This window comes from Pteropus alecto, unplaced genomic scaffold (assembly GCF_000325575.1).
Source record: "Pteropus alecto unplaced genomic scaffold, ASM32557v1 scaffold44, whole genome shotgun sequence".
Taxonomy (NCBI): domain Eukaryota; kingdom Metazoa; phylum Chordata; class Mammalia; order Chiroptera; family Pteropodidae; genus Pteropus; species Pteropus alecto.
In genome coordinates, this window is record NW_006436812.1 from 2,642,783 (window position 1) to 2,658,458 (window position 15,676).

General features: G+C 41.2%; 1 pseudogene; it reads right to left on the bottom strand.

Moving 5' to 3' along the window:
- Nucleotides 1-4,098: 4,098 nt before the first annotated feature.
- Nucleotides 4,099-4,214, bottom strand: LOC112481609 (annotated as a pseudogene).
- Nucleotides 4,215-15,676: the final 11,462 nt, after the last annotated feature.

A 15,676-nucleotide genomic window follows, 5' to 3' on the forward strand; every position in this document is an offset into this window, starting at 1 on the left:
TAAATAGAAATACTTTTCACAATGCATTAAGATTAGGTCAGCAGGAGAGCTTGACCTGGTTGGATCAAATCTTGTATTGATTTCTCAAAGTATATTTTTTTACTAAAACTTGGACCCTTACAGAGGAAGAAAGGAAAATGCTTCAACTGCAAGTTTCGGTTGAAAAAAAAAAATTATAAATACTGTCCATTTTCTTAAATGTAGAGAGAGCTTAAATGTCTCTGAAGCTGGTGGAGGAAGACTCCAACCTCAATCCAACGTAATTTATTTAAAATATAAAGTGTGCACTCGACATTAAGACCACAGATACTAGATACTTCAGACTCTGACAGCAGAACCATGAGTGGGGATCAGGGTGAATGAATGTGCCAGTTTGCCTGGGACTGACAGGGTTCCCAGACTTGGAACTTCCAGGGCTAAAATTGAGATAGTATGAGGCAAACTGAGATGGTTGGTCACCCTAGGGGGATGCTGCTTTGAGAGTGACGTTACAATGACTTTCGCTAACATGCCTGTCAGGGAAGCCAGTGTCTTAGACATAAACTTTAAGATAATTCTTATGTCGGTTCCACTCACCTAATCGGTGTAATTGTACCAAAGCCTCCGAACATAGCTTTCAAAGTGGCACTTTATCTTTGCTGCTTCATTTAATACTCATAATAGTCTGAAAAGGTCACTTTCTATGTCCCGTTTTACAGTGAGAGGGCTAAGAAGTTAAATGACTGGCCCAAGGTCATACAGCCAGTAATTGGCAAGGAGGCAGTTGCCGGCAGCCTATTCCACATACGTCTACCTCCCTTAGGCCTCATTCCACCATACCGAACCACTGTGAGTTTCATGAAGGCACCACAGTCTTTTGCACATGTTGTTCAGCTCCTATTAAACGTACATGATAGTCAACCTTAATTGTCCCTCTATCCTACCGTACTAGGAATAGTTTGAGGATATGGCTCTTTCTTTGCACCATTTTTTCCTAAGCAACTAGCTCAAGGTCTACCAAGTGGTTAGTAGTCAATATCAGTGAATATCTAACTCCCAAGCTATGATGTTCTAGAAAATAACTTCAAAATACTGTTCTAAGTGTTGAATAAGGTAGGGGCATCACTGGTTTCAAGGGAGAGAGAGAACGGAAAAGCATTGGGATAACAGATTGTTCTCCTGGAAGCCCCATGCATTCTTCGTCCATGACACCCGTGAAAATATCAAAGGCAGCAGCCGGCCCCATCCCGCCCTGCTGTCTGAAAACCAATACTGGCTCCACCACCCTCATGTTCAGGCTTGTGATCGAAGTCACAATCATATCATGCCTAGACCAAATGTTGAATTAGTGTCCAGGCACCAAAAATAATACTGGTTGGAATTTCTGACGCTAGGAACTAAAATCTTTATGTCATCTCATCAGATGAAACAGCCTCTACTTTTCCTTCGTTTGCCAAATTTTGGGAGTCAAATGTCTATTCCAGGATGACTGTGAGCCAGTGGCAGAAGAGGACACATGCAGAGAAGTTCAGAAAGTTTACTGAACTCCAACTGGGACCTTACCTTCAATTAACATATACTTTTTCCCCTTTATTGTTACAGGTATTATTTTCATTAAGAGCAATAAATCTTACAGTGATTTGCCAAGTAGAATGGGGTGCTCTTGGCAAATCTATACATATAGAAAAGCCAACTTATATATCCTGTAGGAAAAACAATAGGCCAAATTCTAAGACCAAATTCCTTAATGAATAATCTTAGTCGATTCCTTTTGAAGTCAAGAAAGGAGACCCATTGTTGAGCAGAAATTGCTCAATAGCCTCCTGAATAGATAAAGATGGAATCTTGCCCTGGAGCAGAAGAAAGCTCATCATGACAGACTCCAGGTCCGGCTCTGACTACACACCCCTTACTGTTCCCAGAAAGCCTACCTTTAACCTCCTCTGAAAACTTTAAAAAGTAATTTAAAAAATAATACAATTCAATGAAGAAATTACTCATATTCTTACCACCCAAAAATACATATTTTTATATTTTCTCGTAATTATTTCCAGTTTTTAAAACAGAGCATTACAGATAATGCTAAGGCCATGAGCCCAGTCCCATCCCTCCCCACAAAGCCCCATCCCCAGGCAGCCATTGACAAGAGCTTGATGTGTATTCCCCTGTTGATATGTTTCCATATCTAGTGTTACTTTGTATGTAGAGTCAAAAACTCACACGAGTAACTTCTTCCTTTTGCTTTCTTCACCCAAGGCTGTGTTTGAGCCTGCCCGTATTGATAAAAGGCATCAGAGTGCAGCATCACATTAAAAAAAGAACTACCTCTATTCCTAACTGATGCATTGTAGTCCATTACATAAATGCACAGCATTTTCCTTATCCATGCCTCCACTGATGGGCATTTAGGTTCTTTACAAATGTCTGCCATTACAAACACTATTGCAGTGAACAGCCTTGTACACATCTCTGCACAGCTGTAAAAGAGTTTGTCCCGGGCACATGATTAAAGGTGGAATTCTTATGTCCTAGGAATGTCTATTTTCAACTTTGTAGATTCTGCTGATTCATTCCTCAAAGAAGCCATGCCAATCTACAGTCATATCAGCCTTAGTGGAAGATACCTTCTCCCCATGCCCGCCAGGTCTATCTTTAGATTTAGGCTGAGGTGGCCTCAGCTTGGGCCAAGAGCTCAACTTTTCACAAAAGAGAATGGATTAACTTACGTGGAAAAAAAAAACAAAACTAAAGTTTTAATTTAATTCCCTTTAATCGCCAGTTATACCATTTTAAAAGCTAATAATGTATCTGCATTCTCCCACCTTGTGATAACTTAATGAATTAGCCACTTGCCCATCAGAAAATAACCCCTTGGGGTAATACATCAAAATTGAGTAAGGCACTCAAGCTCGTATTGAGTTGATGGATTTAAGGCAAGACTTTAGGCAATAGTAATGTTGTTTGGAAGATGAATCTACTCATAAGAGTCCCTCCATGACAAATGACTTACTTGGAGGCTAACTATTTATGAGGTCCAAGTGGGAGAGGTATAAACTTAATTAAAGTTTGAAAACATAATAGAACCAAAGGCAGTGCATCAATTTCTCGGTGTCCAATCAAAAAGCCAATGATGTCCTTAATAGGCTGACGAGATCTGCCTCTTGGAGCTGCAATATATAGTTATTGTAAGTTGGCTTACATGGTTCCAATTGCTGCTGATCTTGCTGAGACCACACCACCCCCCACACATACTTCTTTTGTCTTCTCTCCATGTCTGCTTATGAGACCAATTCATCTCAGCTGGGGAGAGAATCATTACTGCTTCTATCACACGCACTTTCCACCGGATCCTAATAAAACCAAGCTGCCCTCCCCTGTTCTTTAATGACTTGGTCTATCCATATCTGAGAAACCACATAAATTGTCACTGCCCTTTGCTCTGGAGCTCCCCGATGCCTGGAACTCAAGTGCAGCTTCACATAAAAATATTTTAAAGACTCATTCGAATCCCAACCCAGGGAACCAAATACTCCTGAGCGATTTTAAAATATAAGTAAATATAAACAACTCAGGACAAGACCCTGATGCACCAGCCAAGCATTCGTTTTGATATACTTCATTATAGTGCGGGGCGATATATCTGAAATATAACGTGATAGCTTCAATGGCTCCCTGCTGAGGAAGAAGCTGATTGAAAAGGCTGAATCACTCCCGACTTTGTATCCCATATAAAACAGATTTAGAAGTCACTTCACTAAGCAATGGGGTCATTTTTATAAACAGGTGTCCTTTCTTGGAAGGCTTGAGAGAACCAAAAAAAATGTACATGTATGAGACTAGCCCGGGTGTATATGCGTGCCACACACACACACACACACACACACACACACATTAGTGGCTATAAAATAGAGAAGAGCTGTTGCCATGTAAGAGGTATAGACCACTGTGGTGTCACTTATTCATCCCAACGAGATGAAATCTGGTGACCAATAGAGAGCAGTGATTCTCAACCCAGGATGCTTTAAAAGATGTCAGTGCCCAGGTTTCCCCTCCACCAGAGCAACTGAGTCAGAGCCTCTAGGGAGAGAACCAAGTATTTACTATTATTATTATTATTTATGCCTACAGCACCTGGTCTTTCTAGGTGGTCTCCCATCCAAGTACTAACCAGGTCCAATCCTGCTTAGCTTCCGAGATCAGACATCGGGCTTGTTCAGGGTGGCATGGCCATAGACCATAGACTGTGGCTCTACTTGGGTGTGAACCCACGACCTTCCGCATGTAAAGCAGACGTGCTAACCGATACACTATGGAACCACATCCATACCCAAGTATTTTTCAAAAGCTTGTCAAGGGATTTCACTTTACATCCAAGGTTGAGAAACTCAGGTTGAAAATCTGAGACTTCAGTAATGCTTTCTATACTTTTTAGCAAAATTAAAATGACCATTGCCTTGCCTCTTCTTCCAACCAAACAGTGGCTCTTAACATTGTAGTTGTAACTATAAATTTTACTTTCTCCATATTACATTGTTCAAATCTCTCCATGAAGAGAAGTATAATAGGCAACTTGTAGTAAGAGCTTATTATATACCAGGTTATTTATTTTATATATATTTACATATATATATATGCTTATATATATGATACAACGCAGTATCTCACTAAATCCCTACAACATCCCTAATAGATGGGCACTCTTAATATCTTCATTTTATAAATGAATGAGCAGAGTCCCAAAGAGATTAAATGATTTGTCCACAGTCACAATTTAAGCATGAGGCAGTGTCAGGACTCACATCCACCTCTGAGTTACAAGGCTCTGCATCTTACTGGTCATTTACCTCACACACAAACTGTGCCAGTCTTTGAAATGTGAAGTTCTTACTTTTAAAGAAAGAGCAGCAGTACATTTCACATATCTGGTTGTCAGTTCTAGTGAGAAAAATTCAAAGATCTCTCAAACTCTTCCATCGACTCAATGTGTGGCTGCCAAGGATTTAGACACCTCTCTTTCAATGTAGTGTTGTTAGAGTCAGACAATCTTGGATAAAAACTTGAGCTCTTTCTGTTCCCAGCTGGGAGTTTTGGGGCCAATTATTTATCTATTATAAAACTCACTTGTGTGATCTGTAAAATGGGGATAATACCTACCTCCCAGGGTTATCAGAATTAAAAGTAACTACATTTATGAAAGCTCCTGGCACCAGTCCGGGATTAACAAATGATAATCTCTTCTATTGCAAGTATGTGTCAGAGGTATCCAGACTGTGATTGTCATATTGTATCATTCTTATCTCTAGCTCCACCTAATTATCTCATTCTAACCGGTTTTTATCGAATACTAGTTGTGACAGCTGTGTGATTTTTTTTTTCTTAGAACCCCCAAAGAGGATCAGTGTTGCCCCCACCATAATAAGGTTTTTAATGGATGCAAATTTGCAAGGCATGATGCATTTATTAATCCCTCATTGGAGTAAACTGTAACAAAGCCAGCAGGAGCAATCATTAATTTACATTAATAGCTTTCAGTGTCGTATACTCCAGTGCCTGACATGAAACAGTAATCTGAAACCAAACTATGACTGTGTCCTACATGAGTTAATGTATCGCAGCCCTCTAGACCCAGTGCTCATGCATTTCAACAAGGAGGAGATGCTTTCATGCATCCCAATGTACACCGGAAAATATTCAAACTCCTTACCATGGCTATCAAGGTCCCGCCTACTCCAGACTCATCTCAGACCACTTATACTCACTCTTCTGCAGTCAGATTAGCCTTACTATAGTACATTCCTCAGACAGTTAGGCTAATTTCCACCTCAGGGCCTTTGCACATGCTGATAACTCTGTTTGGAACATCCACCCTGACCCGACCCTCTGCTTGACTGGATCTTTTTAATACTACGAGTCTCAGATCAAATCTCAGATCAAATCTTATCTAAGAGATCCTTGCTAGAAACTCATCCTCACTTTACCCTATTTATTTCCTTCACAGTACTTAGAACATTCCAAGTTTATCTTGTTTATTGTTGCTAATTATATAGTCTGCATTTTCCACAAATGCAAGCCCCAGAGGGCAGGGACCTTGTATGTTTTGTTCATTTCTCTCTCCTTCTCGCTCACTGGAGTGTACACATGTATTTAGAACTATGCCTGGGGCACAGCAGATTCTCAATAAATCTTTGTTGAATGTGAGAATGAATGCTAAACCACCTTAACATAAGCACCTTCTCTTAAAGTCCAAAGTCCAGTGCTTTCGATGGCCCCTAAAGGTTGCCATTTTCAAGGTTAACCTAAGACATTTTTTCCTTCCTACTCAGCATTTTCTCATTCATGTCTATGACTCTTTCCACCTCGACTCATGATTACCAATCCACACATCGAACAAGCCTGTCTGGTGAGGTGTAATAGAAATGTATTTGTAGGGGAAACAAAAACCTGTAGCTTGACATGAAAGGGCAAGGAAAATTCCAGTACACAGTAGAGTCCCTCACTCAGATTTGTGCTTCCCTTAGACCCCCTCTCCCCTCGATGGTCCAACATCTGGATCCTAGGACAGAGAGAGAGAGCTATAAAATTAAATAAGAGGAGAAGGTTCACTAGGATATTGGGAGATGATGGTCTTGGCTGCAAAATGAAGATTTCTTTTTTCATTTATTCCTCCATCAAGTGAAACAAATGGATCTTTGGCCAACTAAGGCCTTTTGTTTCATTAAGCACCCCTCCTCAAATAATGAAAGGTCTCTTAATGATGTCCTGCATTCACATCTCCCATCCAAAGCTTACAGCCCTCACGCCTTCCTTTGTTCTCATGATGTCCCTTTACTTTTTTGAAGTCTTTGTTGATAAACTTCTCTATTAGATCAATTTGCTTCTTATTCTAATATTCCCTTCAGTTTTTGTCTCTGATTCAATAAATGTATGGGAGAGATATTTCCTTATTCCTCCTTTTCTTAAACAAAAACAAAAAAAAGATTACTAGGTGAAAGATAATAGTAAGATCTAGTATTGATTGAACACATACTATACATCAGGCACTGTACTAGAAAAGTTGTTCTCGTTATGAAATGTACTCCATTATGAAATACACTCTCATTATGAAATGTAATCTTCATTACAATATGCTTGAGGTAGATACAACTTAAATAGAGATTCAGAAGGGGTGTTATTTTGTCCAATATCACACAGGAAATCTACGGCAGAGTCCATCTCCAATGTGGAATGCTCTGCCGCCAAAACCCATTATCTTTATCATCATGCTAAATAAAAAGTTCATTACTAGGTAGTAATTAGTTAGAGAACTTCATGAAATAGAATTGATGGTCAGCAATACTATTTGAGATGTATGAGCACGACTTCACGATGTTGTTTAGTGCCTACCTGAGAAAGAACACGAAGCCCAGGCTAACAGGTACCTCCTGGCTGGATTGAATAGAAATGTGCACTCACAAAAAATATGACGGTACCTTTGATAGACTTGCCCTTTCGGAGGTACACTGCCTAGCTCCTGTTTACCAATTAGCTGAACAGCTCTGTATTGCAACAAGGCATAAATGGAGTAATGAATTGAGATGCAGGTTTCATAAAAGTGATTAACAGCTAAATTCCAGTTCAGCTAACAGTTCAATTATCCCATTTTGCATCTCAGCCCTCCATCCAATTCTGCATTCACAGAGCCCCAATCACTGAGGCACCTACATCCTTTGCATTACCATTAATTAAGCCATCGCTCTTTCCTAGGAATCTGTCCACCCTTACTCGTGAGCTGGGTTTGCAAATAAAAACAGGAAGAGAGGGTTTTCAGAAACAGATATAACTGTGCAGGAACAGGGGGCTGATCCAAAATGGATTTTAATGACCACCATCCTGCATGTATTGCCACCACCCTGCACATATTGCCACCACCTTCATTTGAAAACATGACAAACTCCATGTAGTATCTGTCCAGAGGAAATAGGCAGTAGGAGGTAGTGGAATAAGAGCATAGCCCTTAGCTGAGGTTTTCACCTGTCTATGGTGGCTAATACATTCCTGGGGAGGTGTTCAAGCATCCAGAAGGAAACAATAATTAACCAGGTACTCATTCAGGACCATGGACAGGACTCCTTAGTTGAACTTATTTGACTATTGAGCACTATATAACTTAAAATGTCCAAGAGATAATCATGACTTCCTCATCCCCATCACTGGCCCTTAGCCCCAGTACACACATTCCTTCCTGTACTGGTCAGGGTTCTTGGTTACAAACGATAAGACACTGGTAGAAATTGGCTTAATCAAGAAAGGAATTCTTAGGAAGGATATTGGATTGCTCACCAAATTGCTATGGAGACTCCGGAGTAAGACCAACCACCATGCCCAAGTGACACCACAGAACAGTCAGATTCGGACCACACTGCTGTCTTCACAGGACAATGACTGACTGGTGCTGTCACATGAACAGTCTCTAAGCTCTCCCTCCAGGGTCAATGTCCCAAGAGGAAGCATCAGATTGGCCCACACTCACACGCCCACGCCAAGCTGCCAGGAATGGGGAGGATGAGTATCTGGTGTTTTTAACCTCCTGACTCCTGACAACACCCACCAACAATGATCGCAAAAAGGAAGTTCAGATGCTGAGTGGCCAAAATACACACGCATACACACCTCCTCCAAGCACGTCCTTCCTATCGCTCACTTCAGAGAACAGTTCTTAGGATGAAGACAGAGCTCTTTGATGACCTTGGTCTTAAAGGCTCCTACCTCCCTTGCCGCATTCCTCATGTCATGCCTCTCATGTCTATAGCACAACTTCACAAGTCCTTCCTGCATTCTTCCAGAACACAGTGTTTCCTTCACCACCAGGCCTTGGTACATATGAAATCCTCTGTCTAGAGCACTCTTCCCTTAGTTAGCTGCGACTCGCCCTCTGAACTCAGAGAAACGCCTGCTCCAGACTTGACTGAGAGCCTGTGTTACAAGTTCTCTTTGCACTGCATGATCATTCCGTACACTCAGGAAATATACCCGGGGGGTTCTCTGCTGTGTCTGCAGCAGCTAGTGTAGCGACTGGCTCATAGTAGATGTTCAGTATGTACGTGTTCAATTAATTTCTCTCAACCCTGACTTAAAATACAAATAACATGGAGGAGGCAGATGAATAGTAGGTAAATTCTTAGCATCATGCCTTAGTCTATTTGTCCATTTAGCCCATTTACACCATCTTTTCCCCAGACCCAGTATGCTGAAGTGTCCACTATAAATGTGGATTCTTGGAAAGTCGGTTTTCCCCCACTATTTCCTTAGCTGCCTCTTATTAGCCCTTACTGCTCAAAAACCAAAACTCGGTTTTACTAAAACATGCACATGCAGGTGGATTTTATACCAGAGCCTTGGCTTCCTTTGTGAGAATATTCTGTATGCAACTATCTTCTCTCTGGTGACGGCCATTCAACAGCCTAGAGGGAACTGGCACCAATTGTCCTTTCAGAAGGAACAGGAAGCACCAAATAGCTGGTTGTTACTTATCCAAGAGAGTCCACCATAGTGGGCAAAGTGAGAGACCTGGGTTCAACACCTGACTGCCCCCCCACTACTAGCCATTTGGCCATGCTTTCAATCGCGACTGAACTGGTATTTCCACTAGGATGGCAGGATAAGGAACAGGAATAAAAAATTAAGGTGACTTTTTGAAAGAAAAAAAAGTTGAGCTATTTCCTTTATACCTGTTTGTGGACTGAGATCTAATCCTACTACCTCAGTTTTATTCATCAATGTATACATTTAAAAATAATAGATTTCTCATGTAAGTGAAATGATAGGGTATTTGTCTTTCTCTTTCTGACTTATTTCATTTATCTCACTTAGCATAATACCCTCAAGGTCCATTTATGTTGTCACAAAACACAAGATTTCATTTTTTATGGTTAAGTAATATTCCTTTGTGTGTATGTAGATATGTGTACTACAGTTTCCTTATCCATTCATCTTTCAGTGAGTACTCTAGACTTACTGTGGTGATCATTTCACAATATATAATTAACAAATCATGTTGCACACCTAAAACTAATATAATATTCTATGTCAATTATACCGCAATTAAAATAAATTTTTAAATAATAATAGTAGTCACTAACATCTATTGAACATTATTGTATGTCATACACTGTTCTAGACACTTCCATGAACAATCTAATTCAATCATCATGACAACACTGCGAATTGTTATCATTGTTACCTGCATTTTACGCATCAAGAACCTGAATCTCAGAAAAGTCGAGTGGCTTGCTCAAGGTGAAACAACTTAGTAAGAGGGAAATTTGGAATTCTAACTCAGACTGCCTAGTCCCAGAGTCCCCTTAACTCTTAACAACTCCCTAAATTATATGTGTAATATATAATGGGTGATGATACACAGTAATTGTTCAACAAATGTAACTTTAATAAAAGAAAGAAGGATGGATGGATGGATACATGCACAGATGCATGAATGGATGGACAGACAGACAGGTGGATGGATAGATGATGAACAGAATAACAGGTGGATAGATGGGTGGGTGGATATATGTGGGGTGGGTAGAAAGGTAAGATGCCTTTATCTTTTAAGTGATCCTCATCAAGGTCTGTTTTGTAGACGAATCTTAGCCCATAGAGCCTTCATGCACAGAAAATGATATACCCAGCAACAGGATTTTGTCTCCTAAAACTACGTCTTTTCTTCCAAGCAATGTCTGCAACTTTCAGGAGTTACTAGAGAAGCGGAGAGGGCAGGCAGAGCATTTCCGCACACGCCATCCCCAGGAGAGAGGACGCCTGGAACAGGTGCCATTAAATCATCCATCTCTACCTGACAGGTGGGCCATAGCATAATCTTGGGAATCCATAGGTTGGGCCCAGCAGCCGCACAGGCTGTGAGATGACATGCGGGTGCCATCCAAGAAGGCTCAGTGTTGAGGTTTGATTGCCATGTTTAAACATAAACAGCTCGTTTTTCCATGCCTTGTTTTCTGTGTTTCCATTATCTGGCAAAGTTGGGTCCAATTGAGAAGGAGGCAGCTGTGTTTGGGCAGCAATTGTCTTCTTCCCATGAGGCACGTGAGCTGAGTTCTCTATTGTCCACATCTGTGGCCCGCCTGGCTGAAAACCCAAAGAGATGCTTCTCTCTTTTCTAGTACAAACATGTTTAGCTCAAAGTCCAGAAGTGATTCTGTGCTAAATAGCCTCTTACAAACAAGAGAAACTCTGGGCTGTTCAAATCCCCTTCTCCTTCCTTAGAACTCAAAGATGTGCTATTTTCAAATGCTTACTACGTCCCATGGCCCAACACACATTATATCTTTGCCCAAGTTTTCACTATAGGGAAGGAGAAATGGCTCACCTGAAATCACAGATTTATAAAAGTCTCCATACAGGATCTGAATCCAGAATTTTCTCCAAAATTGATGTTTTTCCCACTATATTAGCTCCATGCAAACTATGAGATGCTTCCGGCTCTAAGCAAACAGAACTCGAGCACTGCCAGAAAGCCCCACTCCCGTCTATTTTTGCTTTCTAACTCCTTTTGTTAAGACTTTTTGACACATGATGGAAAAGTCTCAGGAAGAACCAGAATCTAGTAGGAGAGAAGTGGGTTCTGGAGTCAGACAAACCTGAGATTGAATCCTGGATCCATCACTGTCAACTGTATCTGAATATGGTACCACGTATCACTAAACTTCAGTCCCCTCGCTTGCAAAATAGATATTGGTATTACGTCCATTTTAGAGGAAAGTGGAGATTGCATGAGAGAAAAAAGCATATTCATCCTTTAAGTCTTAGTATAAGTTACTCAGAATCACCTCCTCTGGCCCCTAAATCAGGTTAAATCCAGTCGCTTTTAGAGATTTTCACAATACCCTATGCTCCTCCTCATATAACACTTATTAGGCTTGTAATTCCTTCTTAATTACATGTCTCCCTTATAGACTGTAAGAGTTATGATAAGAGAATATATCTGCCTTGTCTTTTGTTGTATAACTACCTCCTAGAACAGCACTAGACACGTAATGGATAAGCAAGAAACCATTACTGAATTACCATGGATAATGTTTATAAAGCAACTAGCACAATCCCTGGCACACTAAAGGCCTTCGCAAGGATTAATTCTTTTTCCTCTTACCTTGGATGTATTGAGACCCATGGGGTTTCCTTAGCTTCCCTCCCCCTTTGTGACCAGCCTTGATGGAGAAGAAAAAAGCTGTAGGCTGAAGCAGAGAATGCAGGCAAAAATGCTAAAGGGAGCAGTGCTAACAAGGGTCTTGGGCAACACTGAAAAGGGCTACATGCCCTGGAATGTAGCCAGGAAGGATCATGATTCACTTCGTTTTATATGTGGTAGAAGAATGAGCAGGTGGAGACAGATGGCTGGCAGGTCGGCACAGCAGGGAGCTAGAGAGAGTGAAGAAACGCAAGTCAAACACTGCAGCTATGGCCTTCCACCCAAAGGTAGACGTGAACTTTGCCAAGTGGGGACAGTTGCCTCATAGACCCCTTTCCATTTGATGGGACAACTAGCTCTGGCCTCAGTGACAGCAATGCCAATATCTGAACACCAAGCAGAGGCCTCCTTGGAGCGGGAACATGGAAATTCACTGTGAACTGCCCTTTTCTGAGAACCAGGACGAGGAAGGGACATGCGAGAAAGCAGCTCTGGAGTGAGTCTTTGGGACAGGTTTACTCAGGGAGAAGGCAACCTCACGCGCCTACCCTTACTGATTCTCGACTTTGATATCGACCCCATCGCCCTTCCTGCCTAGCGTCTGAGTGCCAGTCACACGCTTCCTTCTGACCCTGTAATGTGAGCTGTTTCTCATTGACTGGCTCCGTCCTTGCCCCTTCTCTGTGACTCCTGCTTGAATAATGAGCTCTAAATATATTTTCTTGTTCTAAACCATTTTTCTTTTCTAATGCTAAATTATAAGGCTTGCGTGTGGCAGCAGTAAAACGTGCCTTGCTTTCCCAAAGGATGCAGAGATGCTGTTAGATATTCTTCCAAACCACTGGGAGGGGGAGGGGGCTGTTCCCACTGACATACCAGCCTGGAAGAGGAGGCTTATCCACGGCCAGCACATCTCCCAGCAATTACTGACCCAACCCCAAGGTCCCCAATTATTTCTGAAAAAACTCAGGATAAAGAAGGACCTGCTATTAATTATTAAAAACAAAAACCAGAGACACAAACATATAGCAAAGAACCTCTCATCATCTCTTGCTTATTTCTCATGTCCAGCCAGGATCATCAGATACCATTATAATAGCTGGGCTTCTTGTAAGTCACACAAATTACAGGCAAACCAACAATAGCTAGAGTTTTCTCCTCTTACATCATTATCTCCAGCTAATGGGTGGTGACTCTGAAAAAAAAAAATCAGAAATAGATAATTCTGAGTCTTCCATTGCTGTGCTCTTTCCTGGAGAAATATAAATTACTCTTCGAGCCCAGTTTGATTACATTTTTTTAAAATCAGGTGAAATATCAGTCTTGTAGGAACATGGCACACTTGCCCTTTCCTACAAGTTGGGTCCTTTCTAGGGACGAGAGAAAAAAAAGTTTGCCCAAATCTGGAGTTAAAAGGTTCAGCACAACATAGATAACAGCATGTGCAAAGGCCCCGGGGTGTGTCCAGAAATGGCAGGAAGCAAGAAAGTGCAGACAGCACCAGGCATGAAGGTGGCGGGGGCCTCCTGACACTGAGCATCCAAATAACCATGGGCAAGTTTCTTGATCTCTGCAACTGAACTTCCTCATCAAGTGGGCTGGGACCTGCCCAGACAGCCTCAAAGGGCCATTCTAAGGCTCATCTAAGGTAATACAAGGACATCAGGGATTGACAATGGAATCCTTAGATCCCTGTGGTTCCACCTGGTCTATTCCTAGCCTGACATAAATACTCCAAAAACAAATCAAGAAACATACACCTCGAATCAAAAAACTGAGAAAATTCAGGGAAGTAGTACGCTTTTTATTCCAATTCTCAAAAATGCAAATCTCTCCACCCATTTAACTGGGTTATCCAAAGAACATAGGATGGGTTTTTATTATTCATCACTTTGAAAGAAATTGATTATATGTGTTACTTTACCTGGAAAAAGGCTTTGGCTCCGATTTAAATCTGAATATCCTGCCAGGCCCGTGGGTGGTATCATTTACACGCCCCCCCCAACACACACACACACACACACGCGCGCGCACGCACACGCACACACACACAACTTATGTGGAGATATTGAAAAAAATCAAGCAGTAATTTTAAATTATAAAAAGACAAGGGGACTTATATTCACTGGATAGTCTTCTCTCTCTGGGCAGCTCTGAATTAGCAAAAGCATTGAGTCCTAAAAATAACAGGGTGAAGGAGGCACCCCTTTCACAAGGGTTTGCATTAGCACTTTGATCACTTGCCCATCAAACTGTGCATTTTTTATAGGAAATGAAGAACAGCTTGTCTCCACAGTCTATTATAATTACCACTAAATGCTCCAGAAACTTGGCAGTTTTGAATTTCATAACACCCATGACTGACATTCCTAATTAATACTATTGTTTTTCTCCTCTGGCTGAATTTCCTGAATGCCAACATGCATCGCATACGCTAAAAACAGACATTAAAGAAAATAACATCAGTGTTAATCTCCAGCACAAATATATCAAATGCCTCAGTGAAGTGTATAGAAAAGAGCTGGATTCCTATAAATAATGGAGCATCCCTGCCTGATCATCTTTATCCTCCTACGCTAATAAGATGATAATCTTTCTCCTCCGGTGTCCTTGCTCTTAGATTTCAGAATAGCTTTTGGTGACGTGCACTCCCAGCTCTTTTCTTCTCTCGCTCTGCATTTAAGTTGCAGATTGAAACTTTCAAAGAAAACCTTCTAGTTTAAGTTAGAGATAGCATCCACTGGGCACTCCATAAATAGAGACACCACAGACGACAGCAAGATAGTCTAATTTGTGCTTCCAATGAATGTTTCTCTGGTTTGTGTGGGCCTAAGAGCACCCAGCATTTGGTGATGTCCTCGTTTACTGTGTTGGATGGTTTAGAGCAGGATTTTGACATCAGGGGGCTCTGTTTTGAATCTTGCCTCTGCCACCTAGTAGCTGAGCCATTTCCTCAAGTTCTCTGAGCCTGTTTTCTCATCTGTGAGGAGGAGATTATAACAGTAGCTATCTCAAAAAGCTGTTGTGAGAATCCAATGAGAAAAGTAATATCTTTAGCAGAAACTCTGGCACATAGTAAGTACTTATTAAACTTAGTTATTAGATTTGCCATTAATACGCACCCAAGTTTCGGATGACGTGTCTAAGAAATGTACCAGGCACATAACGGGAACTCAATAAACTCATGTGGTTGAACCAATAAGAAAGACATCCTTGTGGGGTGCCCTGGACTTCAGATTGTATTTGAATAATAAAAAAAAAGGAATGTGTGTGAGTATAGGATCCATACTGTAAACAGTAACAGCTGACTCTTCTGCAAATGCCCAGGACCTCAGACAGTATCAAAAAGCAGAAACTTACAAATAAAAATTAGGTTTTGTGGCATGAGAAGTGTATGCATAGATGTTTCTGTATCTTCTACATCTTACCCCACAATCGCTAGTTTTATTGGTGTTGGGTTTGATCAGGGTGAGTTCTCTTTGGATATGGGCTACAGAATGATTTTGCCCACTCGGCATT